Source organism: Hemibagrus wyckioides, linkage group LG26 (genome assembly GCF_019097595.1).
Source record: "Hemibagrus wyckioides isolate EC202008001 linkage group LG26, SWU_Hwy_1.0, whole genome shotgun sequence".
Taxonomy (NCBI): domain Eukaryota; kingdom Metazoa; phylum Chordata; class Actinopteri; order Siluriformes; family Bagridae; genus Hemibagrus; species Hemibagrus wyckioides.
This window is the reverse complement of record NC_080735.1, coordinates 7,474,143-7,500,846: the sequence shown is the minus strand read 5'-3', so window position 1 is coordinate 7,500,846 and position 26,704 is coordinate 7,474,143. Positions and strand designations below refer to the sequence as shown.

Here is a 26,704-nt window from a genome sequence, read left to right as displayed (position 1 = left end):
ATGGTGAGATCCAAAGAGCTCTCTGAGGCCTTCAGAAAGAAGATTGTTGATTATTATGAGTCTGGTAAAGGATAAAAAGATCTCAAAGGAATTCAGCCATTCCATGTAATCAGCCATTCCATTGTCCAGAAAATCATTTACAAGTGGAGAACATTTAAAGCAACTGCCAACATGGCCAGGTCAGGCCATCCATGCAAAGACTGCAAGATGCTTAAAGATGTCTCCAAAAATCCTAAAATATCATCACTGGACCTACTGAAAGCTTTTTCTACAGTTTATGCCAAAGTGCATGAATCTACAATCAGAAAGAGACTACACAAGTTTAATGATTATGGGAGGTGTGCAAGAAGGAAACAAACATCACACAGCTGAAAGAAATCTGCATTGAGGAGTGGGGGATACTTTCCTCCAGTCGATGTCAGAAACTGGTAGATGGCTAAAAGAAACGTCTCACTGAGGTTATTTCAGCCAATGGGGGAAACACTAGCTATTAGGGCATAGGGTGTCCTAACTTTTTCCTCAGGTGAAATACTCATTTTTGTTAATTTTTTTTGTTTTTTGTTTTTTGTTTTTTTGTATAAGTGATATATATACATATATATATATATATATATATATATATATATATATATATATATATATATATATATATATATATATATATTTCCTCTCAGTTCACCTTTTAGACAGCAATATTCTGCCACAGAAGACGGCATCATGTTTTGTGCTGCATCACACACACACACACACACACACATATATATATATATATATATATATATATATATATATATATATATATATATATATATATATATATATATATACATATAAAGATTTTCATTATCGGGTATGGTATTTTGCTAGGCATGATACAGAATTTTGCTGTCTGGAATATTACAATACAGAAAACTGACAAGATGACTTTTGCTTCTCTGATGTGTATCACAATATTTTCATTTAAGGTTTATTAATGCGAGTGGGAACCTAACTGCCTCAAAGCATGCTTAATAAAGCTAATCAGAAGCAAGCATTGTGGCATGTTTGTCCAACACAAGACCTGAAATAATTGTTTGGTCTGAAAACCACACACCTGGCAACACTCACAGACATCATCTGACATTCATTGAATTTAACTAGATGACTGTTCCTGAGAAAATTCAGCTTCCTATTATTTCAATCAATTTGCCCACTAGGATTTCTCACAACAAATCTATCTCACTGTTGGTTATGTAATCCAATAATTGTCAGGTAGTTCTAGGTTTCACCTTGTTTTATATAAACTTTATATAATCCTGCCATCCTGTGGAGAGATAGAGAATTACCTAGCACAGGAGACTGACTAGGAGGTACCACAGAAAAAGAGTTAGGAGAGGAAATGTCTGATCAGAGTGATGATGAAGGACTGGAGGAAGTCACATTTGATGAGTCGAAAGCAGTCGCGTTAAAGAGCGTTAAAGACGCACGGGATTAAGGTACACAGATCTGGGGCTGCTAGCTAGTCTGTCTGAATCATTCCTTACGGCTAGTACAGTGCACTACTCAGCACATGGACAACGATATATTCACTCTCTGTAGTCAAACTATGTATGAAGTAGGGATATATTACTAATAGATCTGCAGTTAATGAAAATCTGCAGTTAATGAAAACATGGTTTGGGAGTCGACTCCGAAGAGTCGACTCATACCAGTCGACTCCGAACCGTATACATCAGAATTTCGGATTTTTAGTGCACTGACTGTAAAGATCTCTTTGAGAGTACATGACCATAGGACCAGTCCAGCTGACAAATACAGCCAGGGTGTTATATATGATCAAAGTTTGGTGAATAAATAGGTTAAATACAAGGGTGTAACTATGGTTTGAGAAGTGGGGGAGGACACAAAATAGGGGAAAATGTTTTTGATTTGAATCCCATTTTCTGCATTTCCATACATTTAGGGACTATGGTGATACAAAATCCAGGAAATAATTAAGTTGATTAGAATGATAAATTCTGCCAAAAAGAATAGTAGGCTACTAAACTATGTATATAAAAAAGATGTCTTCATTTCTTTATTGTTCAATAGCGGTCGATCAGCAAGACTCCAGAGAATCATTTTATAAAGTCAAAAATGTTCACCAGTAATGTTTTGTGTGTGAATAAAATGTAAATAATGTGAGACTCAATTTCCACTGTTCCAACTAACCGCTGAACCTGAAAATGTAAAATAAATCACTTGTTGAACAGGATGTCTGTCAGAGACACATCCACCAAACCACAGGGGTTTAGAATAGAAAAAGCAAAAAGCTTTTATGAACTGGGTGTGTTACATCACTGTTTTGTAATATCAATTGCAGATAGACAGCCGCAACATTAATATGTAATTATATGAAAATGTTGATCATTACTTTAATAATTGTTTCTCATGCATAAACAAGCACCCTTAGTTAATGAACAAATTAAAATATTTACATTCCTGAGTATTTATATTCTGTTCCAGGAAGTATTTATATTTATACATGTTTCAGCTGTGTAGTAATGATACTTTGTTCATCAGGGGAAAGAGTTGTTGAAGGAGAAGAGGCGAAAAAGACAGTTGCTTTTCCAAGAACAAAATGTACAAACCTTTGCATAGTAAACTTTCATATTTAAGCAATGCAAATGTTTTAAAGTCTTTGTAATTGCCTAATGTTTCTAAGCTCTAATTACATGTATTGTTTAATGCTTTGAAGAAAAGCAGGCTTTTACCAGAAGCTCTTTTAATTTGAGACAGTGGTCCATAAGTAGGTGATGTTTTTATGCTAACATACACCAACCAGGCATAACATTATGACCACCTGCCTAATATTGTGTTGGTCCCCCTTTTGGTTCTAAAACAGCCCTGACCCGTCATGCACTGTATATACTGACACCTTTCAGTCAGAACCAGCATTAATTTCTGCAGCAATTTGAGCAACAGTAGCTCGTCTGTTGGATTGGATCACATGGGCCAGCCTTCACTCCCCACTCAGCGTTATTCACTTCACCTGTCAATGCTCATAATGTTATGCGGGATCTGTTTATGTATACACACACACACACACACAAACTTATTCATATTCACTTGTATAATTGTGTATTCCTGTTGTTTCTGTTTAGACCACCATCATTGCCAGATGATCAAGCTAAGATCTAAAATTCTTCTGGTAGGTTCCCAACTCTGATCAGATCAGGCATTATCTCTTTAGTTGGTAGACAGTACTTTCCTTGTAAGTTTCCTTTGATTTATTGGAGGAGAAGAAAATAAAAGTGAAGAAGTCAAAGAAAGTGTCCAAACGGTAGGCTGAAACATTATGAATACAACTCGATGTTCTTGCACATGATTATAAGGAAGTGAACAGAACAAAATGACTGCAGTAAAATTCGATGTGTTCAGTCTAATCCATGTGGCTAGAATACACCTGATGTAGACTGACACAGCAGTGCTTCTGCACAGGAGCACAAATTGTGTTAAACTGCAGCTTGATGCACAACATCTGTGATTTCTGACATAACATAGCTACAGAAGGTAGAGACTGTTGCTGTGAGGATGTCTGTACTGGATCAGTGCTAGTGGCTGATACTCGGAGTTCAGTATCAGTATTGTCAAAAGCATTAAGCAAAAAATGCAATGCAAAGCATTAATAGCATTAATGCAAAAAAAATGGATGATACTTTTTGAGGCAAACACTTCAACTGGTGGTTTAGTGCTAACTCTTAGTATACTAACACTGTATTTACTCTCCAGTAATGCGTATATCTGCTTCAAATGCTTGATAGTGAGCTGTTTGAAGAGGAAATGGTGTCAAACTCAGGCTATATTTTGAGCAGAGATGATGCTTGATGGAACACCGGGTGTTGGCTGCTGATATGAATTGTTTTAACATCTTTTGCTAGTTTTAGGCAATAAGTACAAGTAAAAAAAAACAAGTAAAGTGGTGAAAGAAGAGTTTCATGTATATTAAACTAATGTGTGATAATTATAATTTATTCTATAATAAATGTGAGGAATTGAATAGAGCAGTCAGATTGTGGCCTCAAAGCATCATCACTTATTTATAGTTTGTAATGTTGCTGTCATGAGAATCCCAGGTCAGAATTTGTAGGAAATGACTGGTCATCTGCTAGTTTATTTGCTTGTGTGAATGGAAGCTCTGGGGTTGTTTTGCAACAGCAAACAAGAGACTTCACCTGAATTTACTGTGTCTTTTTCAAATGCTGAACTTCTCTCTCTGGAAAAGAAGCATGGACTCAATCAAGGAGCAGCAGTGCAATTTACAAATAAGGAGTGGGGTGAGTTTGAGCTCTGAATGTTCATCTCTGGTTATTTAAGATGAAAATTCAGCAAAGGTTTTTATCTTGAACACATGTGGGATCACATACTCAACAACAATAGTTTAAGGCAAGGCAGCATTAGGACTGATTCACTCACTGATCAGTCATGATGCTCTCTGAAAGGTTTTGCAAGCTTTATGACGATGATTGAGTTTAAGTTAATTCGACTAGAAAATATTAGAATAAAATGTTATACTGTACTTTAGAAAGTAGTGAGTTATTTTAGAAAATGTTGGGGAAAAAAGATTACTTGAGATAGTATGGAATGATCCCAATAATATATGTTTATGATGACACGTGTTCCAGATTGTCCTATTAAACAATAAAGATCCTGTTTTAACAGACACATGAGCCATGATTCAAAATTGCAAGCCAGAATGAAAGAAGAGCAAAATTTCTTTCTTGTTGATAGAGTGCACTGTACAAAATATCACAATCTCCAATAGTCACAGAGAAGGCCAGAGCATATCATTTACATCATTTTTATACTCATTAAACCACTCAGTGATCCCTCATGCCCTGTAGATATGGATATTGTCATGCTGTAAGATCAGAATAAAATGTTTCATTATAGACATACATATATACACACATTACATACAGTAAATATAATATGTGTTCTTAGGAGAAGCAGTCTCGTCTGGTCAGACATTTTCATTTCCATGGTTGGCCAGAGATTGGAATCTCTTCGGATGGAAAAGGAATGATTATTCTGATTGCTGCAGTGCAGAAACAACAACAGCAATCTGGCAACCCCCCTATAGTGGTGCACTGCAGGTACACATACACACCCACTCACACACTCAAGCTGCAAACTGATGATTAAAGCTCAGAATTGAAGTGAACAAGAATCCTTGCTGGCTTGGCAAAGGACTGATTGAGGAACCAATCCAATTATTTGCAACACTATTATTTTGTGTCAATATATAATCACACTTTCACGGTTTTATATTGCTGTTTTATACACAATAGTTACCACTTGTGTTTGGGTTTTAATCAGTGCTGGTGCAGGCCGGATTGGAACGTTCATTGCTCTCGTTTTGGAGCGGGTTAAAGCCGAGGGCTTACTGGATGTGAAGAGTTTACGCACTCAGAGACCACACATGGTCCAAACTGTGGTAAGAATCTTTTACACACAAGTGCCTGATTTGTGGAAAAATAACTAGGTCCTGTCACTGTTAGTATAATACTTCTTATCAATATGTGATAGTGTACTAATAGTGTACTAAATTTGAAACATTTGCGATTAGACTGTAGTCTCTTTGTACTTTGTTAAATAATGAAATTGTTTTATTTATATATTTTGGGTACAGGGCTGAATGAGAATATTTTTAGATAATCAACATATATTTTTCATTTGTACATTGTCTGCTACTGTTTAATGTTATTATTATTATTATTATTATTATTATTATTATTATTATTATTATTATTATTATTATTATTATTATTATCAGTTTCAACTGAAAGCCTAGAAGACACGTTGCATTCAGGTATGCTTGTTAAATGGCCCATCATCGTTCAGCTGGACTTTCTGCTACCAAAAGTGGAGGCACTGATACCAAGCAGACCCCATTATATTTAGATTGATTTGGGGATACATTTCCTGTGGCCAAATGCCTTTTTAAAGGCCACGTGACTGTGAGTACTGCAGGTAAAGTGTAGTCAATGTAATAGAAAATGTTATTAGACGTTTTATAATTACAGCAGCACTGTGGTACGAGGGTGGGATGACTCCTCAAGACCTCAGACCTGCTGTAATGGAAATTTACCTGACAGTGTTAATCTGAGAGCCTATGAGTTCTTTTAGTACAAGAAGTATAGAAGGGGAAAGGATGTGATTTTAAAAAAATCTGAACAAATGGGTCGATTATTCCACCCACTCCATATTCTGTTTTAATTTCAATGAGCAGTAATTGCTGGCTGGAGAATATTAACTACATTATACATAGCTAATTATCTAATGACTTTAGCATGCGAAAGAATGGAGAAGAAGGTTGCAGGAAATTTGCATGGATTTGTGGGAAGTAAATGGCAGAAAAAAACAAGCAGCAGCTTTTTATATACAACGTCCTCTGAAGGTATTCTGAATTGTTCATTTCAACAACTCTTTTCTGTTGTTTTATCAAGCAGCTTGGAACTGCAACAACAGTAAATCAAGTATGAAGCAGAAGTAAAGAATGTCACTTTTTATTTCTTTGTGGTTATTGGTCAGATGGATACTGATGAAATGTGTCTAACAGACAGTTATACAGGGATAAATCTGCATTATGCAGTCTGTAGGCCTAAGATAAGATAAAGAGTATATAATTGTCTATGAAAAGAGAACAAGCTATTCAGGTGGTGAAATAAAATACTGGTTCATTACCCAAAAGAAAATAAGAACATGAATGAATTAAAAAACATGGAATAATGTTTTTTAACATGAATAAAATTTTACAAAATATTACATTTATTTAAAAGGATAGGTTAATAATAATGATATAATATCCATCTCATATAACACTTTTTCCAGGATTACATGTCACAAACTTTGACTCTTTATGATCTGAGTAAGAGTTTCTCCCACATAATACACAAGTGATTGTTTCCCCCTGCTTTTATTTATTGATGAAGATATATGAAGACTCCTCCTTAGCATTACATGCCAAAATTACAGACTATTACACAGATCTTAAATTATTACACAGTAGAGGTGTATCTAAAGGGCAGGCCAGGAAGTTGGGGTGTCCGGCAACGAGGGTGCAGCTCCAGTATCATTAACTTACAGAGCGTTTAACTTACATGGCTGTAGTGAAGACAGGAGAGGATGGGAACAGAAAGAGACTTCCTACGACACTGACTTGTGTTTACCACTGACTCAAAAATCATGAGCAGTAGACTGACCCTTTCTCTGGTCAGCATGATACCTCATGTAGAAAAGGTGGGGAACAGCTTGGCACTAAGCAGAGAGAGGGTTGAAGGCCTTATTCTATTATTTACATTACTATGATTACAAAATAATTACCTTATTTTTTTTATTTATACCACACCCCAGTAACTGTATAGTGTATTGTAAGACCTTCATCTCGTTTTATTCTTCAATATGGACCTCCATTCTTTTCTACCATTGTTATCATGTTTGTGTTTTTAGATTATATATCATATTATACAATTCATAAATACATTACATAATACAAAATGTTATTTTTAAACATTTTGAAAGGTTTAAAGGTTGTGAAATTCTTTAAAAAGGATCTGTATATAAGTGAAAAATTCATTTTGTGTTCCTTTTTAATGGGAAATTATACAGACATCCTGATGACTAAAAATAATCAGAATGAGACTGAAATAGGAACAAATATAAACATTTATTAAAATAAAGCATATAAGCACTATACAGATATAAGTTTATTTACAATCAATTCTATTTATCTATATATGAACTATAGGGTATTTATGGGAATGGGGGAGTGGGACAGGAATAGAGGGATAGATTAATTAAGGATAATTGTTAAGGGATAAGTGATCTTATGATTTAGGGTTAAGCCCTTCTTCAGTCCTGGGGTTCACTGTACAACCTGTAGGGAAAAAAAGAGATTTTAAAAATATTACATTAATCAAAAATAGAAATAAAATTAATTCATACTCACATGTGGAGAGCCTGAGCAATGTAGGAAAAAGAAGTGAGAGAAAAGAAGAAATATGAAATGAAAGAGAGGAAGAAAAGATGAAAAGGACAAAGGGAAAGACATTGCTCAGAGCTTCTCCAAAATGTTCATCATCTGCTGGACGTCCTGCATGACGACAATCTGAACTATGGAGGCTAAGGCTGCTGGGTTGCTGTAGAGCTCCAGAGGCTGAGTGAACAGTACTTCAAATATCTGTGTAAGGTGATCCTATTGACAAATCACACACATATTCAACATAGTGTCACTGAGTTTAAGGTACAATCCTGAGAATTTGTGTATCGTGGCATCAGAAGATATTGGAACACTTACAATAAGCACTTTGAAGTACAGCTCTGCTGCAGGCTCCCACACGTCTATATCCCACATGCTGATGAGCTGAAGCACGCGCTCCAAGAATCCTCCCTTAAACTTTAGGAAAGAAAGACAACAGACTTCATTAATGCCATGTCTTATCAGGATTAAAAAATAAGGGAAAATGAGATAAAATAGACCATGTTCTGAAACTTAAATCTCCTGATAAGACACTTACTAGCTGAGGTGGTGAGCCATTTTTAAAAACAGCCGAAGAGAATCAGCTCATAAAAAACATCCAGGAAGTTGTAGTGGTAGACCTGCACATAGGAGTAAAGGTACAAAAAGAAATTAGCTTCACATATTGAAGCTTCAGTTTTCTATATTATCAAAATCTTTTCTGTTTAAACATCTGTCATTTCACACAGGCGTTTATTAGCTTACATCAGGCCCGGAGAGCTCTGCTTTAATCGAATCCTGATATGAAGGCGTCCTCAGGAATCGAATCAGGGCCTCGTATGCCAACTGCACACCAACTACATCCTGTTCAAACAAACAAGAAAATCTCTGTAACTCACTTTGGCTATGACTGAGTAACTGAAAGTATTTTCATCACAAAAATCAAACAGTCTTTCATCATTCTGAAGTTACCTGGTTGTTAGCTGCTGCCAGTCGCATGACAATCCTTTTTCCCACCATGAAAAAGAAGTCCTGGTTGTGGACGCTGGCAAGCAGAGTCTGAATATAAGACAGCACACAATATACGTTAAAGCAGAGAGGACTTTACCTGCGCAATAACAGCAGCTGAAGAAAGGTTTTACTCACAGCGAACGCCTCACGGACAGCGGGCACCTTCAGGCCGATGTCAGTCACCCCTCTTTCTGAAAGATGGCAGCTAAGAAAGAAGAGATGTAAATGCTTAGTGTATGTTAAACATACAATACACTGTTACATCAATAAACAGTGAATAGGATCGTACCAAATAAACGGCACCTCCATCTCCACCTCCTCCTCATTCTCCTGCAAGCCGAATCATTAAATCATTAAAACTCACACAGTAAATTTTACAGCATCCGAATCAGAGGAATAACAACATATGTAGATACACATCAAATCTGAAACTCTGAATTACCTCAGAGTCGTCCTGGTCATACTCCCAGGTGGAGGTGCACATCTGCCCATCTCCAGCCACATACACGTAATGGCAGGTTACCGTTTTAATGGTTTTGTGCTGAATAAAAAAATATATTGTCATTGCAGACAAATAAAAGTACATCTGACAAAATTCCAAAAGTTACTAACTACAATATACACTTCATGACAATAAATTTCACTTCAAGTGCAATAAATTTACCGTGTTGTAATGTGGCACGATGAACGATGTCTCCACTCGGTTACAGGAGATGAACTCTGTAACCCTCCCAGATTCAGACTTAAAAGAACAATTTAAAGTGAACACAATTAGTCACTGCAATTAGCAAAAGTTTCCTAATGCCACAACGAATAATCCCTTACCTGTATGCCAGTGAAACAGTCCTCTATGGTGGTATGATAAGGGAATCCCTGCAATGACAAATAGCTGGAACTCAAGATCTATTTCACAAACGTGAGCATCTAATAATCATCAAGGTCAATTCTCTTCCTCAGAATAATCAAGTCTGTGATTACCATGTGAGTCAAGCAGTGTGTTGTGGTGGTTTTAAACCAGCAAAGCCGACTCTGTGGGCCCCTTATCATCCCCAAGTAGTAGGACTTTACGTCCACTGACTGGAAATAGAGAAACAAAACTAGACATCAGAACTTGTAAAGAAGGGTGTTTGTGTGTTTGTGTCTCAGTTGCTGCACTGTAGAATACCTTAAACTGGGAGATGGAGGGGTCTGAAGAGAGGAACTGTATGTTTCGGCAGGCGGCGCTGATCAGCTCACCAGCATCGAGTGGCTGTGAAAAGTAAAGCAGGAAGATCGTGAGTGCTTCTGATCATAGCAGTTTCATAATAATATTCTTTTCCTTAAAGCTCTGGTTACCAGAAAAACAGGTGAAGGGGTCTTGGTCTACTTCTGTGGGCAGCAGCTGAACAGTTGGCTCAACAACCTTAAAACACACAAACAAAATTAGTCACTGCAATTACCATAATTTTACAATGCAACAATGAATAGTCCCTTACCTGAATGCCAGTGAATCTCCCCTCATAGCTGGTATAATAAGGGAATCCCTGCAAATGACAATTTGATGAAATTCAAGATCCACCTTTCAACAAAGTACTAAAAACCATGTCAATTCAATAATGTCCATTCTCTTCACCAGAGTAATAAAGACTGTGATTACCTCGAGAGTCAAGCAGCATGTCTCTGCGGTGTCAAACCGGTAGAGCCGACTCTCTGGACCCCTTCTCATTCCAACTATGTCCACTGGCTAGAAATAGAGAAACAAAACTAAACATTAGAACTTGTAAAGAAGGGTGTTTGTGTGTTTGTATCTCAGCTGCAGCACTATAGAATACCCCAGACTGGGAGAGGGAGGAGTCTGCAGACACGCACTGGACGTCACGGCAGGCGCTGTTCGGCTCATCAGCATCGAGCGGCTGTGAAATGTAGAGCATGAAGATCATAAGTGCTTCTTATCAAATCAGATTCATACTAACATTATTTACAGTAAACACCTTGTTAAATCTATTGATTGGTTTTAGTAAATAAATGAATGATTTGTTTACCAGAATGACAGCTGAAGGTTCGTCCTGAGGTTCGGGAGGCAGCAGCTGCAGGATTGGCTCAATGACCTTAACGTGCACACACACACACACACACACACACACACACTTAGACAAAAGTGGCCTACAGGTTTCAAATGAAGATAAATATTACTATTTAACTGACACATACCTGGAGGACAGAGGGAGTATCTACTGATTCCCCCTGCACATCCACAGGCTCTGTAACAAAATCACTTTTATGTGACTCAGAATTCTGACTCTTCAATTACACAACATCAAACTTTCCTATTAATGATTAATAACCTGTCAAGTTTGATAATTAGTTAACTTGTGAAGAAACAGACAAATTGTGTCAGTCAGATTGTGTAAATTCACTGTACATGTGACCTGATTAAACTCTCTAAAACCTCCTGCCCCTGTCCACCACCCAAATCTATAAAAATATTATACTGTGTAATTATTAAAACGGACTTCATCAAGCTAACTAGCTTCATACTCACTATGATATTGTGTAAATAAAATGATTAGTGAAGTTCTCTAGGTAGATAACATACACCTGTAACCAAGCCCTTTAGGAGAGCTGATTAATCAGTAGTCTAAACATGATTTAGTGATTTAGTGTAAAACCAGTAGTCAGGGTTGGTAAAAGTGACTTTTTAATGGGGATGAATATTATATTGTAGAATTAAATGAAATTCTCCTTGTTCAAGCTCATCAACTCGGTTCAGGATTTTAGTGTCATTTAAACCAACAGCCAAGTTCGTTAGCAGCTTAACTAACATTAGGCTAAACATTATATTTATATTATATTAATTGTGTAATAATTACAGCAAATAGACATGTTCTCTAGAGCTTGAGAATATGATAAGTTGTAGATATGATTAGTCCAACTATTACAGTGTCATTTAAATCGGTAAAAATCGGCTAAAGTCTGTTAGCGCGCTAGCTGGAGAATCACAAGGCTAAGCATGATTTAGTGTAAAACCAGTAGCCAGGGCTGTTAAAAGTGACCTACTAACAGGCTAAATAATTCATTGTGGAAATAAAATACATTCTTGAACCAAGCTTAAGGACTTTATTGTGTAATTTAAACCAGTAGCCAAGTTCGCTAGCACGATAACTAGCATGAGGCTAATTGTTAGCAGTAGATGAGGTCGCTTGTTAGCTACATAACATTAGACTGTAACACTGTACCTTCTACTGGATTTATTGTAAAATCAGTGAGACATTAAAGTCACGAGGTAGGATAAAGCTCCTCCTACCTTGAGGAAGCTCAGTGTGGTCAGGAGGAGCTCTTTCTGTCCGGAGGCTGCGGTAAATGAAGTATCCCGCACCGGCAGACAGAGTGACCAGACCCGCAGCACAGGCGATCTCACCTAGAGTCCAGTTCTTCAGTCCCTGAAGAAATCCACGGAAAGACATGGTGTGGTCAGAAGTCCTTCGTCGATCGTAGAAGTCGCTGATTGTAGAGATGACTTGTAGAGTTGTCTTGTAGAGTTGTCTTGTAGAGTTGTCTTGTAGAGCTGTAGAGTTGTAGAGTTGTCTTGTAGAGTTGTCTTGTAGAGCTGTAGAGTTGTCTTGTAGAGCTGTAGAGCTGTAGAGTTGTCTTGTAGAGCTGTAGAGTTGTCTTGTAGAGTTGTCTTGTAGAGCTGTAGAGTTGTCTTGTAGAGCTGTAGAGTTGTCTTGTAGAGTTGTCTTGTAGAGCTGTAGAGTTGTCTTGTAGAGCTGTAGAGTTGTCTTGTAGAGCTGTAGAGTTGTCTTGTAGAGTTGTCTTGCAGAGCTGTAGAGTTGTCTTGTGGAGTTGTAGAGTTGTAGAGTTGTGGTGATGGAGACGATGTTTATCCGATGTTTATCCGATGCCAGGCAGAAACTCAATGCAGGTTTTGAATGAAAACTATTGGATGAACGCGTCATCACCATGGAGACAGTTTAAATACAAATAAACAACTCTACAGCAGCGAAGACGCAGATGACGTCAAGGATGAAGCGATGCGACCGCTCGTGCTATTGTCTGAGATGCGGATTGGGGTCACGGAGATGATGATGATGATGATGATTATTATTATTATTATTATTATTATTATTATTATTATTATTATTATTATTATTATTATTGGTTGTTGTTATCGTTATAATGACTGTAATAAAAATTACTATTATGGTGTTCTTATTGTTAACACATTCACTTTAATTAAACTTATTTACTTTAATTACACTTATATATTAATATGTACTTAATCCTTTAATAATTCACTTAATTAATAATAAACTTTACTTCTTTATTAGTTTATTTATTTTTTAATCTATTGGTTTATATGTTTAAATATTTACAACTTTAAATAAATATATTTCATTAGACAAATAAAGAGAATTTGCTTGTTTTTTAATGATATTGATTAGTTTTGAAAACAGAATGCAAACGTAGATCTGTAGATACACATAGTTTTGTTGAAGGGTGAGTTTGAACGAGAAAAGAATAGATGAAGTTTGAAAGCTGAGGTTATTTGATGCTTTGTGTCAAAACAATGAAAGGTGATATACAATTTAGTCCACATAGACTGTTGTTGCTCTAACTGTGTGAAGAGCTTTGTAAATGTGAACACAGTACTCATAAATGCAAGTCACTAAAAAATTCAACAATCCTTTTTCCCCCATCTGCTGGAGAATCGATGAGATGACATCATGTAATCTGGGGCAATTTTTGTAAACGTTTTCTGTTAATAAGTAAATCTTTTAGGACAGCACACTGGGACTCTCTTAAACACCCAGGACGTTCATATATCTTAATTATCCACAATTAATTGGCTACACTTTCTTTTTACCACTGTATTCTGTAATAAAGTTATAACAAGAATAATTCATTATAATTATATTCATTCATACAATTTCAGTAATTTACCTTCTTCAGTTTCACAGAGGAGCTGGATCCCCTCCTGGAAAACTGGGTGTGAGTCTCCCTGGGTGGAACTCAGAAACTACAGTACACTGACCTAATAGTTCCCCATAAGCTCTTGGTTGCTGTTGTAGAAAGGATATTATTTAGTTACATTTACATTATTTACTTTCCAGTGTCACCAAAATGAGGATGGGTTCCCTTCTGAGCCTGGTTCCTTTCAACGTTTCTTCCTCATATCATCACAGGGAGTTTTTCCTTGCCACAGTCACATCAGGCTTGGTCATTAGGAATAAAATAATGATAAAATAGGGATAAAATAGTAAGTTTAAACTTAAATTTAAACTTTTTATATACAGTCTTGTGAAAAAATTAGGACACCCCATGAAAGCCTGTGTTTTTTAACACATGGGATTCACTAAAAAAGACACATAACTTTTTTTTCTTACTGTCTGTCATTAAATCAGACTAAACTTTTCCCGATTTAGGTCAGTTCGGATTACCAAAATTATTTCTATTTACTAAATGACAGAATAATGAGAGAGAGAATTTTTTAGAGAATTTTTTTTAGTACTTTCTTCAGAGTCAGAAGTTTACATACGCAAAGATTACTATGTCTTTAAACAATTTGGGAAAGCCTAGATGATGATGTCATGGTGGTGAAAGCTTCTGATAGGTTAATTGACAACATGTGAGTCAATTGGAGATACAGCTGTGGATGTATTATAAGGCACACCTCAAACACTCTGCTTCCTTGTGGGACGTCATGGGAAAAACAAAAGAAAATCAGCAAAGTAATCAGGAGGAGAATTGTGGATTCTGCTGTATTTTGTGTTCTTTCCTTCGTAGCTTAGCCAGTGGGTCATAAAAGAGTTAGTTTGGTTATATTTGTTATTTTGGCCTTGCGCCCTTCTGAAGTTGATACCCTTTTATTATTTCTTTGTTTTGAAATTTGTAAATAATTTTTTTTCTGTATTGGCTGTGGTTGCTTGGGTTATTGTAGCCATTGCTGGGCCTGGAGACAGCGTTTTTTTCTGCCGCTGCACAGTCTCTCACCACCAACCATTTAGCTCTGTTGCTGTCTTCCCTAGACTAATTTAAGACTGTACCAATACGCAAGTATAAGTCCTGTACCGACATGGGCTGAAATTCCACTCAGCAAGGAAGAAGCCATTATTCAAAAAACATCATAAAGAAGCCAGACTACAGTTTGCAAATGCACACTGAGGACAAATACCTTAATTTTTGGAGACATGTCCTGTGGCCTGATTGAACTGTTTGGCCATAGTGATCATCGTTACATTTGGAGGAAAAAGGGGGAAGCTTGCAAGCCTGAGAACACCAGCTGTGAAGTGCGAGAGTGGCAGCATCATGTTGTGGGGGTGTTTTGCTGCAGGAGGGACTGGTGCACTTCACAAAATAGATGACATTATGATGGAAGAACATTATGTAGAAATATTGAAGCAACATCTGAAGACATCAGCCAGGAAGTTAAAGCTTGGGAGCAAATGGGTCTTCCAAATCAACAATGACCCTAAGCATACCGCCAAATTAGTTACAAAATGTCTAAAGGACAACAAACTCGATGTTTTGGAGTGGCCATCACAAAGCCCTGATATCAATCCTATAGAAAATTTGTGGGGAGAGCTGAAAAGGCGTGTGACAGCAAGGCGGCCTACAAATCTGATTCAGTTACACCAGTTCTGTCAGGAGGAATGGGCCAAAATTCCAGTAAACTATTGTGAGAAGCTTGTGGAAGGATGCCCAAAATGTTTGACCCAAGTCATACAGTTTAAAGGCAATGCTACCAAATACTAAGGAAATGTATGTAAACCTCTGACTTTGAAGGAAGTAATAAAAAAGTTTCTAAAAAATCTCTCTCTCGTTATTCTGACATTAAGCAAATAGAAATATTTGGTAATGCTAACTGACCTAAAACAGGCAAAGTGTAGTCTGATTTGATGTCAGACAGTAAAAAAAAGGTTATGTGTCTTTTTATACAGTGTATGTAAACTTCTGTTTTCAACTGTAAAGCCACTAAACCATTCCTCACTATGTATGCTAACCCTAGAAAGAAATGGCATGCTTCAAAAAAATCTGAAATCATTTTGTTGTGTTACACTCCACTGTGGTGGTTAATGGATGGTCATATGAAAGGTGACATTCAGGACTAATAATGTGTAGTTTTATTCATTTATATTTTATTTAGTTGATTATTGGGTTTAAATGTTATAATTTTATTGTAGCAGTTGTACATTGTTTGTTAAGTCAAATGGAAGGAACACCAGTATGATGATAAAACAGAGTAAAGGGTTGTTTTGTGACACCAAGTTAGTGTTGTGCGGTTCTACAATTAACACCAGCTTGTAGTGTAAGTGACCTTTCATCTGAGGGTTTCATCAGTTTTCAAGATTATTACACAGAAGTGGTCATCCACATGTTACACAGCATACAGATCAGAAGAGTGAATGTCAGAGTGAATTTACTGAACAGCATGACTTCTGTAGGAAAACTTTAAAAAGGTCTGTTTGAAGGTCAGAAACCGGAGACAGTGGCTGATTTCTGGAGAATGGTTTGGGAGCACAAATCTGCCACCATAGTCATGCTGACTAACATACGGGAGAGAAAAGAGGTAAAATACATAAATATAGCACACAGTTTGTTCTGGAAATGCTTGAAAGGGTTAAATGATTTTGAATCTGCATATGTTTTTAGGAATAATGCTGTCAGTACTGGCCACAGCAGGGCTGCTGGCTGTACAGATGTGTCCTTGGAGGATGTAGCAGTGCTGATCGACTACACTATCCAGTAGTTCTGTGTGCAATATGTATGTCTGAAAGAAACAAATGAACAGAAGAATAAAGAATGCAGAATTGTACATATATTCAATTCAATTCAATTTTATATGGATAGTGCTTTTAACAATGAACAGTGTCTCAAAGCAGCTTTACAGAACATAGGAACAAAAAACATAGATGTTAGACAAAATCATCCCTAGTGAGCAAGCCTATGGTGACTGTGGCAAGGAAAAACTCCCTTAAATGGTTTAAGGATGAAACCTTGAGAGGAATTAGACTCAAAAGGGAACCCATCCTCATTTGGGTGACACCAGAGAGTGTGATTATAAATTATTCTAAACATCGAAGAGTGTGATTATGAACAATGTTATTTCTGCAGTTATGTACAGTCTACAGTGTGATGCAGATACAGCATATGTAGAATGTTAGTGTGTGTATTAATTAGGAGGTTGTTGTCGTCCTCTAAGTCCACATAGGGCTGGCAGCATTGCTTTGATATACACAAATCCTCACGAAGCAGAACCCGGCTGAAGCTGGTCCATCTCTGGATGCCTCAGGATCCTTGCAGGATTGGCCTCTGATTACTGAAGCTGGCACAATCTCCAGATGCCTCAGGATGGGTAGGAAAAAAGGAACATGTGGAAAGGAATTAGCGTAGCTGCCGTTTATGATATTAGCAGCACTAGATGATAATGTACTGGAGCACAAGGTTATGGGATGTATTATGTGTATGCCAGGCTAAAGGAAGGCTATTCCAAAGTTTAAAAACCCTCTACCCCCTTTTGTAGACTTTGATATTCTGGGAACTACCAGAAGTCCAGAGTTTTGTTCTACACTCTCACACACACACACACACACACACTCACTCAGGACTGAACTGTATACAACTCTCTGTCTCTCTCACACACATATACACACACACTCTCTCTCTCAACTGTGTGGACGCACACACATAATTTATATTCTTCATTACTTAGTGCACTACCTCAACCTGTCAACTGCTGCTATAGTTGTATTTATGTTTATTTCTATTTGCACTACCTCAACCGCTGCTGTTGTATTTTTGCACAATATTTTTTTTTACATCATTTCATTTTATCTTATTTTATTTCACTTACATTCCATTACAAATATTCTTTTCTTTCTTTTTCGGCGCTAATTGTCCTGTGTTTTTTGTGTTGTCTTTCTTGTATTTATTGTCTATGCTCTGTTTGCACCTAGCTGCACACTGTGCACTTTACGTGGCTAAGACAAACTTCTGTCCTAGCTCTGTGGTGTTGTTTTTTTTGTGTTGAACTCTTTGTTGTTGTATGTTTATGTAGCACCAGGTCCTGGAGAAACTTTGTTTCATTTCACTATGTACTGCGTCAGCTATATGTGGTTGAAATGACAATAAATCTTGAATCTTGAATCTTGTGATCTTAAAGAGCACGGTGGATTGTAGCGAGTCAGAAGACTGGCTAGATACGTGGGAGCTAAACCATTTACAGCCTTGTATGTAAGTAGTGCTAGTTTGTAATCAATTCTAAGTTTAACAGGTAGCCAGTGCAGGGATGGTAATATTGGGGTTATATGATCATATTTTCTTGATCTGGTAAGAACTCTGGCAGCTGCTTTCTGGACTAACTGTAGCTTGTTTATTGAAGATGCAGGACAACCATCTAGTAATGCATTACAATAGTCCAGTCTGGAGGTCATGAATGCATGAACTAGCTTTTACATATAAAATGTTCCTAAGCTTGGCTATATATATATATATATACACTATATTGCCAAAAGTATTCGCTCACCTGCCTTGACTCGCATATGAACTTAAGTGACATCCCATTCCTAATCCATAGGGTTCAATATGACGTCGGTCCACCCTTTGCAGCTATAACAGCTTCAACTCTGGGAAGGCTGTCCACAAGGTTTAGGAGTGTGTTTATGGGAATTTTTGACCATTCTTCCAGAAGTGCATTTGTGAGGTCACACACTGATGTTGGACGAGAAGGCCTGGCTCTCAGTCTCCGCTCTAATTCATCCCAAAGGTGTTCTATCGGGTTGAGGTCAGGACTCTGTGCAGGCCAGTCAAGTTCATCCACACCAGACTCTGTCATCCATGTCTTTATGGACCTTGCTTTGTGCACTGGTGCACAGTCATGTTGGAAGAGGAAGGGGCCAGCTCCAAACTGTTCCCACAAAGTTGGGAGCATGGAATTGTCCAAAATGTCTTGGTATGCTGAAGCATTCAGAGTTCCTTTCACTGGAACTAAGGGGCCAAGCCCAGCTCCTGAAAAACAACCCCACACCATAATCCCCCCTCCACCAAACTTTACACTTGGCACAATGCAGTCAGACAAGTACCGTTCTCCTGGCAACCGCCAAACCCAGACTCGTCCATCTGATTGCCAGATGGAGAAGCGCGATTCGTCACTGCAGAGAACGCGTCTCCACTGCTCTAGAGTCCAGTGGCGGCGTGCTTTACACCACTGCATCCGACGCTTTGCATTGCACTTGGTGATGTATGGCTTGGATGCAGCTGCTCGGCCATGGAAACCCATTCCATGAAGCTCTCTGCGCACTGTTCTTGAGCTCATCTGAAGGCCACATGAAGTTTGGAGGTCTGTAGCAATTGACTCTGCAGAAAGTTGGCGACCTCTTCGCACTATGCGCCTCAGCATCCGCTGACCCCGCTCCGTCAGTTTACGTGGCCTACCACTTCGTGGCTGAGTTGCTGTCGTTCCCAAACACTTCCACGTTCTTATAATACAGCTGACAGTTGACTGTGGAATATTTAGGAGTGAGGAAATTTCACGACTGGATTTGTTGCACAGGTGGCATCCTATCACAGTTCCACGCTGGAATTCACTGAGCTCCTGAGAGCGACCCATTCTTTCACAAATGTTTGTAAAAACAGTCTGCATGCCTAGGTGCTTGATTTTATACACCTGTGGCAATGGAAGTGATTGGAACACCTGATTCTGATTATTTGGATGGGTGAGCGAATACTTTTGGCAATATAGTGTATATATATATATATATATATATATATATATATATATATATATATATATATATATATATATATACACAGTACATTGGCTCATGGTGGTTTGTGAGGAGTTTCATGTATGTAGTTTTTACATAGATGCAACCCAATGATTTTACACACAGCTCCATTTCACCAGCTGGCCTGATTTTGGTGTTCCACTCTCGCCTATCGGTATGCTCAAGTTTCTTAAGGAAGCCAAGAGTGTTAACCCAGCACACACCGGACCCATCATAGTTCACTGCAGGTGACAGTGACCATCAATCTGAACATTCTTCATCTGAATGTAAACATAAATTTACTATTTCAGGCTAATTACAGCAACAAATAATGGCATTTCACACTGACACTGTGGACCAGATGTGCACATGTGATGCAGCACAAAACATGATGCTTTCTTCTGTGGCAGAATATTGCAGTCTAAAAGGTGAATTGGAGGAAATGATCAGGGATGAAAGAAGTACTGAGGATTTGAAAGTATAGATTTTTCAGGAGTGAAAATTGAAATAAAATTTGTTGCTCAAATTGCTGAAGAAGTTAATGCTGGTTCTGATAGAAAGGTGTCAGGATACACAGTGCATCACTTTTTGTGCACCGCCAAGAGTGCCAACAATGGGCATGTGAGAATCAGAACTGAACCACAGAGCAATGGAAGAAGGTGGTCTGGTCTGATGAATCACGTTTTCTTTTACATCACATGGATGCCCGGATGCGTGTGAGTCGCTTACCTGGGGAACACATGGCACCAGGATGCTCTATGGGAAGAAGGCAAGCCGGCGGAGGCAGTGTCATGCTTCAGGCAATGTTCTGCTGGGAAACCTTGACACCTGCCATCCATGTGGATGTTACTTTGACACATACCACCTACCTAAGCATTGTTACAGACCATGTACACCCTTTCATGGAAACTGTATTCTCTGATGGCTGTGGCCTGTTTGTTTGTTTTTGTGTATTTGCTCTTTGTGTATTTGCTATTTATTGATGCCTCCTTTGTATATGTTTTATCATTTCGTAGCCCACTTGTGTTTAGGACAATCTTGAAAAGGAGATGCTACACCTACAGAGGCTACTGTTTCAAGAAATTCAAATTAACTTAAAGAGAAAGTGCTTCCTAAAAAGAGAAGTCAAGAAAAGACTAAAGTTTAGCAGTAAAAGTTGCTCTTTTATGTGGCACAGCCTGGATGAAGCAATGCTACTATTTTACATTACAACTGCAAACAAAGAAAAAAACAAACAAAGGTCACACCTTGTACTGTTACATGTTACACCATGATCCTAAAGAAACCACATTTCACTCCAACATACACGAGCTATATACATATTGTTGCTGCCCCTTGAAATTTTTCTTCCATTTTCAGTTCAGTTGAAAGTCTGTGAATGGTCTTCGGTGGTAAAAACCCTGTCGAGCTTCTTCAGGACTGGAAGAGTAGTGCAGTGTTTTTTTCCCATGGTTATTAGTGACCGTTCCAGGGAGAGGTCGCCCTGAACACGCCGTTTGGTCCAGCTGCCTTAAAAAGGTTAAAACTGACCACCTTTCTGTCTCTCTTATTGTCCACTGACTAGAAATAGAAAAACAATTCTAAACATTAGAACTTGTAAAAACGTGTGTGTGTGTGTGTGTGTGTGTGTGTGTGTGTGTGTGTGTGTTGTTTCACGGAATTCAACACAAACCATCGTACTTAGACAGTAAAGTCTGATCCTGAGGTTGATGAGATGAATGTGTGGGACACTCGGATGGATTACCATAAAGGAGATTCACTGTGAATACCACAATTTTCACAGTTTTTGTTAAGCTGTTCTTATTAAAATGATGTTTTTATTTATTAATCTTTTGGAATTCACTGCTTCAGAAGTGATCTATGAGCAGTAGATATGGAGAGCTGTGCAGTAACTCCAGAGGAAATGAAAGCCATTATTGAGCCAAGTGAAATTTAACAGTTTTTTATTTTTTATTTTGTTAGCAGTAACAACAAAAAAAAGTCTATTTTTAACAATTTCTATAATATATTAAAAAAGTTTAATATAAAACCTGTTTCCCTATTTACAGGTAATTTCTTTATTTTCTGCTCTCTGGTTGAGCATCGTCTGGCTTGCTTTCTACAGCTTCATCCTCAGCTTCAGCCTGAACCATGTTTTCAGCCTCATCTACTGACACAGATAAAATCTTACACTTTCAATTCCTCATTAATTTAATATCAGCAGATCTCCAGGTACATTACTGACATCATGACATGATATTAATATTCATACCTGATTTGTTGACTTGGACTTTCTTCTTTCTTCTGCCTCGTGTCCCTTTTTGGTCCGTTTCTTCTTCTCCTTTTTAACTGCTGGTGTGCTGTTCTCTGCTTCAGTATCTCCTGGTTTGCTTTCTAAAGCATCAGCCTCAGCTTCAGCATCAAAATCAACTTGAGCTTCAGCTTCAGCCTCAGCTACAGCCTCAACCTTCACTTCAGCCTCAGCTACAGCCTCAACCTTCACTTCAGCCTCAGCTACAGCCTCAACTTTCACTTCAGCCTCAGCTACAGCCTCAACCTTCACTTCAGCCTCAGCTACAGCCTCAACCTTCACTTCAGCCTCAGCTACAGCCTCAACCTTCACTTCAGCCTCATCACCAGCTTCAGCCTCATCTTCCTTCTCGACCTCAGCCTCAGCATCGACTGCTTCAGTCTCGGCTTCCACTTCAGCCTCAGTCTTAAACACTATCACTATTGACATTTTTGATTATTAATAATATTTTTTTATAAATAAAGGATGAATTTGTATTTTTTATGCTCGTTTGTTTAGTTACTTATTTCTTTGAGTAGTTGATGTTCAGAGGGATCATGTGCAGTTTAGTTTACAGTTAAAGAGTTATCGGTGTGAGTGATTGCTTTTACAAACTGCTTCTGGAAATTTACATGATAAACAATTCATTTATTTTGTTTTATTTTTCAGTACCTTTAAGCATTTATCTTATTAACATTGTCCATGTCGGTTTTGTGGTATCCTGAACTAAATATTATCGCCATGGAAAATGCTTCCTGGATTGACCACTAGGTGTCACTGTGTGATTACTGCTGTTAATATGCTCTCACTAGTTACTGAGAGAGTTGAGTTTTTGGGCTGAAAATGAAGAAAATCTAATCGGTTGTATGTCAGGTTCATTTTTGTTCATTTACTTACTCATTTTCTGGCTGCTCGTCATTTCAGTGGTTTTTATAAAGACATTAATATAATTAACATTAAACTAGCATCCAGAGTCTGCTTGTCATACATTGCTGAGAGAAACATGGGGATCATGAGTGTCTGAGAAATTACAAGCTTCTTACAGATTTCTTTTTTTAATGCTAAAGTCAGTCCTGTTCTGTTGTTTATGTTCATAATAGGTAAACATTTCTGTGTCAGAGTTTCATACAGTTAGAGGATGAACTGATTTACATGAGAGTATTGTGTATAACATGCCCCATACAGGAAGTATTTATATTTATACGTTTTATACTGTGTAGTAATTATACTTTGTTTATCAGGGGAAAGAGTTGCTGAAGGAGAAGAGGCGAAAAGACAGTTGCTTTTCCAAGAACAAAAGGTACAAACCTTTGCATATTAAACTTTCATATTTAAGCAATGCAAATGTTTTAAAGTCTTTGTAATTGCCTAATGTTTCTAAAGTTTAATTATTACTCATGTATTGTTTAAAGCTTTGAAGAAAAGCAGACTTTTACCAGAAGCTCTTTTAGAAGAATTTGAGACAGCGGTCCAGAAGTACGTGATGTTTTTATGCTAACATACACTGACCAGGCATAACATTATATCCACATTATGACCATTATGACCACTAATATTGTGTTGTGTTGTTGTGTTGTGTTGACACCTTTCTATCAGAACCAGCATTAACTTCTTCAGCAATTTGAGCAACAGTAGCGATCTGTTGGATCGGATCACACGGGCCAGCCTTCAATCCCTGTGTGCATCAGTGAGCCTTGACCGCCCATGACCCTGTTTCCGGTTCACCACTGTTCCTTCCTTGGACCACTTTTGATAGATACTGACACTGCAGACCGGCAACACCCCACAAGAGCTGCAGTTTTGGAGATGGTCTGATCCAGTCGTCTAGCCACCACAATTTAGCCTTTGTCAAACTCGCTCAAATCCTTACGCTTGGCCATTTTTCCTGCATTTAACACATCAACTTTGAAGACAAAATGTTCACTTGCTGCCTAAAACATCCCACCCACTAACAGGTGATAATGAGGAGATAATCAGTGTTATTCACTTCACTTGTCAGTGGTTATAATGTTATGCCAGATCTATTTATGTATATATACACACACACACACACACAAACTTCTTCATATTCACTTGTATAATTGTGTATTCCTGTTGTTTCTGTTTAGACCACCATCATTGCCAGATGATCAAGGTAAGATCTAAAATTCTTCTGGTAGTTTCCCAACTCTGATCAGATCAGGCATTATCTCTTTAGTTGGTAGACAGTAATTTGCTTATAAGTTTCCTTTGACTCATTGGAGGCTATTTTGTCCTGCAGCTGAGCAGCAGAAAGAGAAGAAAATAAAAGTGAAGAAGTTGAAGAAAGTGTCCAAACGGTAGGCTGAAACATTTATGAATACAACTAGATGTTCTTACACATGATTATGAGGAAGTGAACAGAACAAAATGACTGCAGTAAAATTCTATGTGTTCAGTCTAATCCATGTGGCTAGAATACACCTGATGTAGACTGACACAGCAGTGCTTCTGCACAGGAGCACAAATTGTGTTAAACTGCAGCTTGATGCACAACATCTGTGATTTCTGACATAACATAGCTACAGAAGGTAGAGACTGTTGCTGTGAGGATGTCTGTACTGGATCAGTGCTAGTTCAGTATCAGTATTGTCAAAAATGGGATTGGTAGCATTAATGCAAAAAAATGGATGATATTTTTGGAGGCAAACACTTCAACATGTGGTTTAGTGTTAACTCTTAGTATACTAACACTTAGGCTCAGGAAAATGAACCATTTTACCACATACCCTGACTACAGTGCCATGTTGTATAAACAAAAACAGCAATCCAACATGTGGCACTGGTTTAATAAGTTGTGTTACAATACAGATTCACAGACACAAACACATCTGTGGTAGAAAACTGACTTTTTTGCTCATCACTATAAAATTTGTCACTTGTTTATGAAATGATATGAACGCCACAATTTCCCTTGCTTTAGTTTGCAGGGAAACTGCAGGGCGATGCGGGTGAAGGACGGGTCTGGCAATACCTCCATGCAGAAATCAGCCATGGATTTCATCCAAGCAGGTCTGTATGGCTCAGGAACCCAGAGAACAACCATTAAGGAAACAAAACAAGCCAGTGTATATGTGTTTAACAGAAAAGTCCACACTGAAACACATTAAGTTTACACTGAAATATTTGTCATGTGCATAGAGATTATTTTTGGGTAACGCTGCATGTTTATTATTCTTGTGAGAAGTTCACAGTTGTCAGTTACTGCTACCAGCCGGACAGTACCAGCTCAGTTACTATGACATTTTATAGGACAGAAAAAACCACTAAGGGATAATAACGTGTAAGCCTTGCTGTAATGTTCATTATTTACTCTCCAGTAATGCGTATATCTGCTTCAAATGCTTGATAGTGAGCTGTTTGAAGGGGAAATGGTTTCAAACTCAGGCTATATTCTGAGCAGAGATGATGCTTGATGGAACACCGGGTGTTGGCTGCTATCTCCAATAGTCACAGAGAAGGCCAGAGCATATAATTTACATCATTTTTATACTCATTAAACCACTCAGTGATCCCTCATGCCCTGTAGATATGGATATTGTCATGCTGTAAGATCAGAATAAAATGTTTCATTATAGACCTACATATATACACACATTACATACAGTAAATATAATATGTGTTCTTAGGAGAAGCAGTCTCGTCTGGTCAGACATTTTCATTTCCATGGTTGGCCAGAGATTGGAATCTCATCGGACGGAAAAGGAATGATTGATCTGATTGCTGCAGTGCAGAAACAACAACAGCAATCTGGCAACCCCCCTATAGTGGTGCACTGCAGTTACACATACACACCCACTCACACACTCAAGCTGCAAACTGATGATTAAAGCTCAGAATTGAAGTGAACAAGAATCCTTGCTGGCTTGGCAAAGGACTGATTGAGGAACCAATCCAATCATTTGCAACACTATTATTTTGTGTCAATATATAATCACACTTTCACGGTTTTATATTGCTGTTAATACACAATAGTTACCACTTGTGTTTTGGTTTTAATCAGTGCTGGTGCAGGCCGGACTGGAACGTTCATTGCTCTCGTTTTGGAGCGGGTTAAAGCCGAGGGCTTACTGGACGTGAAGAGTTTACGCACTCAGAGACCACACATGGTCCAAACTGTGGTAAGAATCTTTTACACACAAGTGCCTGATTTGTGGAAAAATAACTAGGTCCTGTCACTGTCTTATCAATATGTGATAGTGTACTAATATGTAAACAGTTATGTTTTTTCTTTCTTTCAGGAACAGTATGACTTCTGCTACAAAGTGGTACAAGATTTTGTAGATATTTTCTCAGACGATGCTAATTTCAAATGACTTTTCCTTTCTTCACTTCCGGAAAAAAAACCTTTCACATTTGTTCTGCTTTCAGTTAGAAGAAACTCTTGCTATGGGTTCATAATACTCTATGCACTTGATCTTGATCTTTCTCTTATGCACTGAAATAATTGCAGATTTTTTGTACATAAGCAATTCCTCGATTGTGTAACCACATGATAATGATTTGAAACATTTGCGATTAGACTGTAGTCTCTTTGTACTTTGTTAAATAATGAAATTGTTTTATTTATATATTTTGGGTACAGGGCTGAATGAGAACATTTTTAGATAATCAACATATATTTTTCATTTGTACATTGCCTGCTACTGTTTTATGTTATTAGTATTATTATTATTATTTTTTATA

The 26,704-nt window shown here is 37.7% G+C and overlaps 1 pseudogene; it reads left to right on the top strand.

Moving 5' to 3' along the window:
- Nucleotides 1-26,334, top strand: LOC131346409 (nucleolar protein 7-like; annotated as a pseudogene).
- Nucleotides 26,335-26,704: the final 370 nt, after the last annotated feature.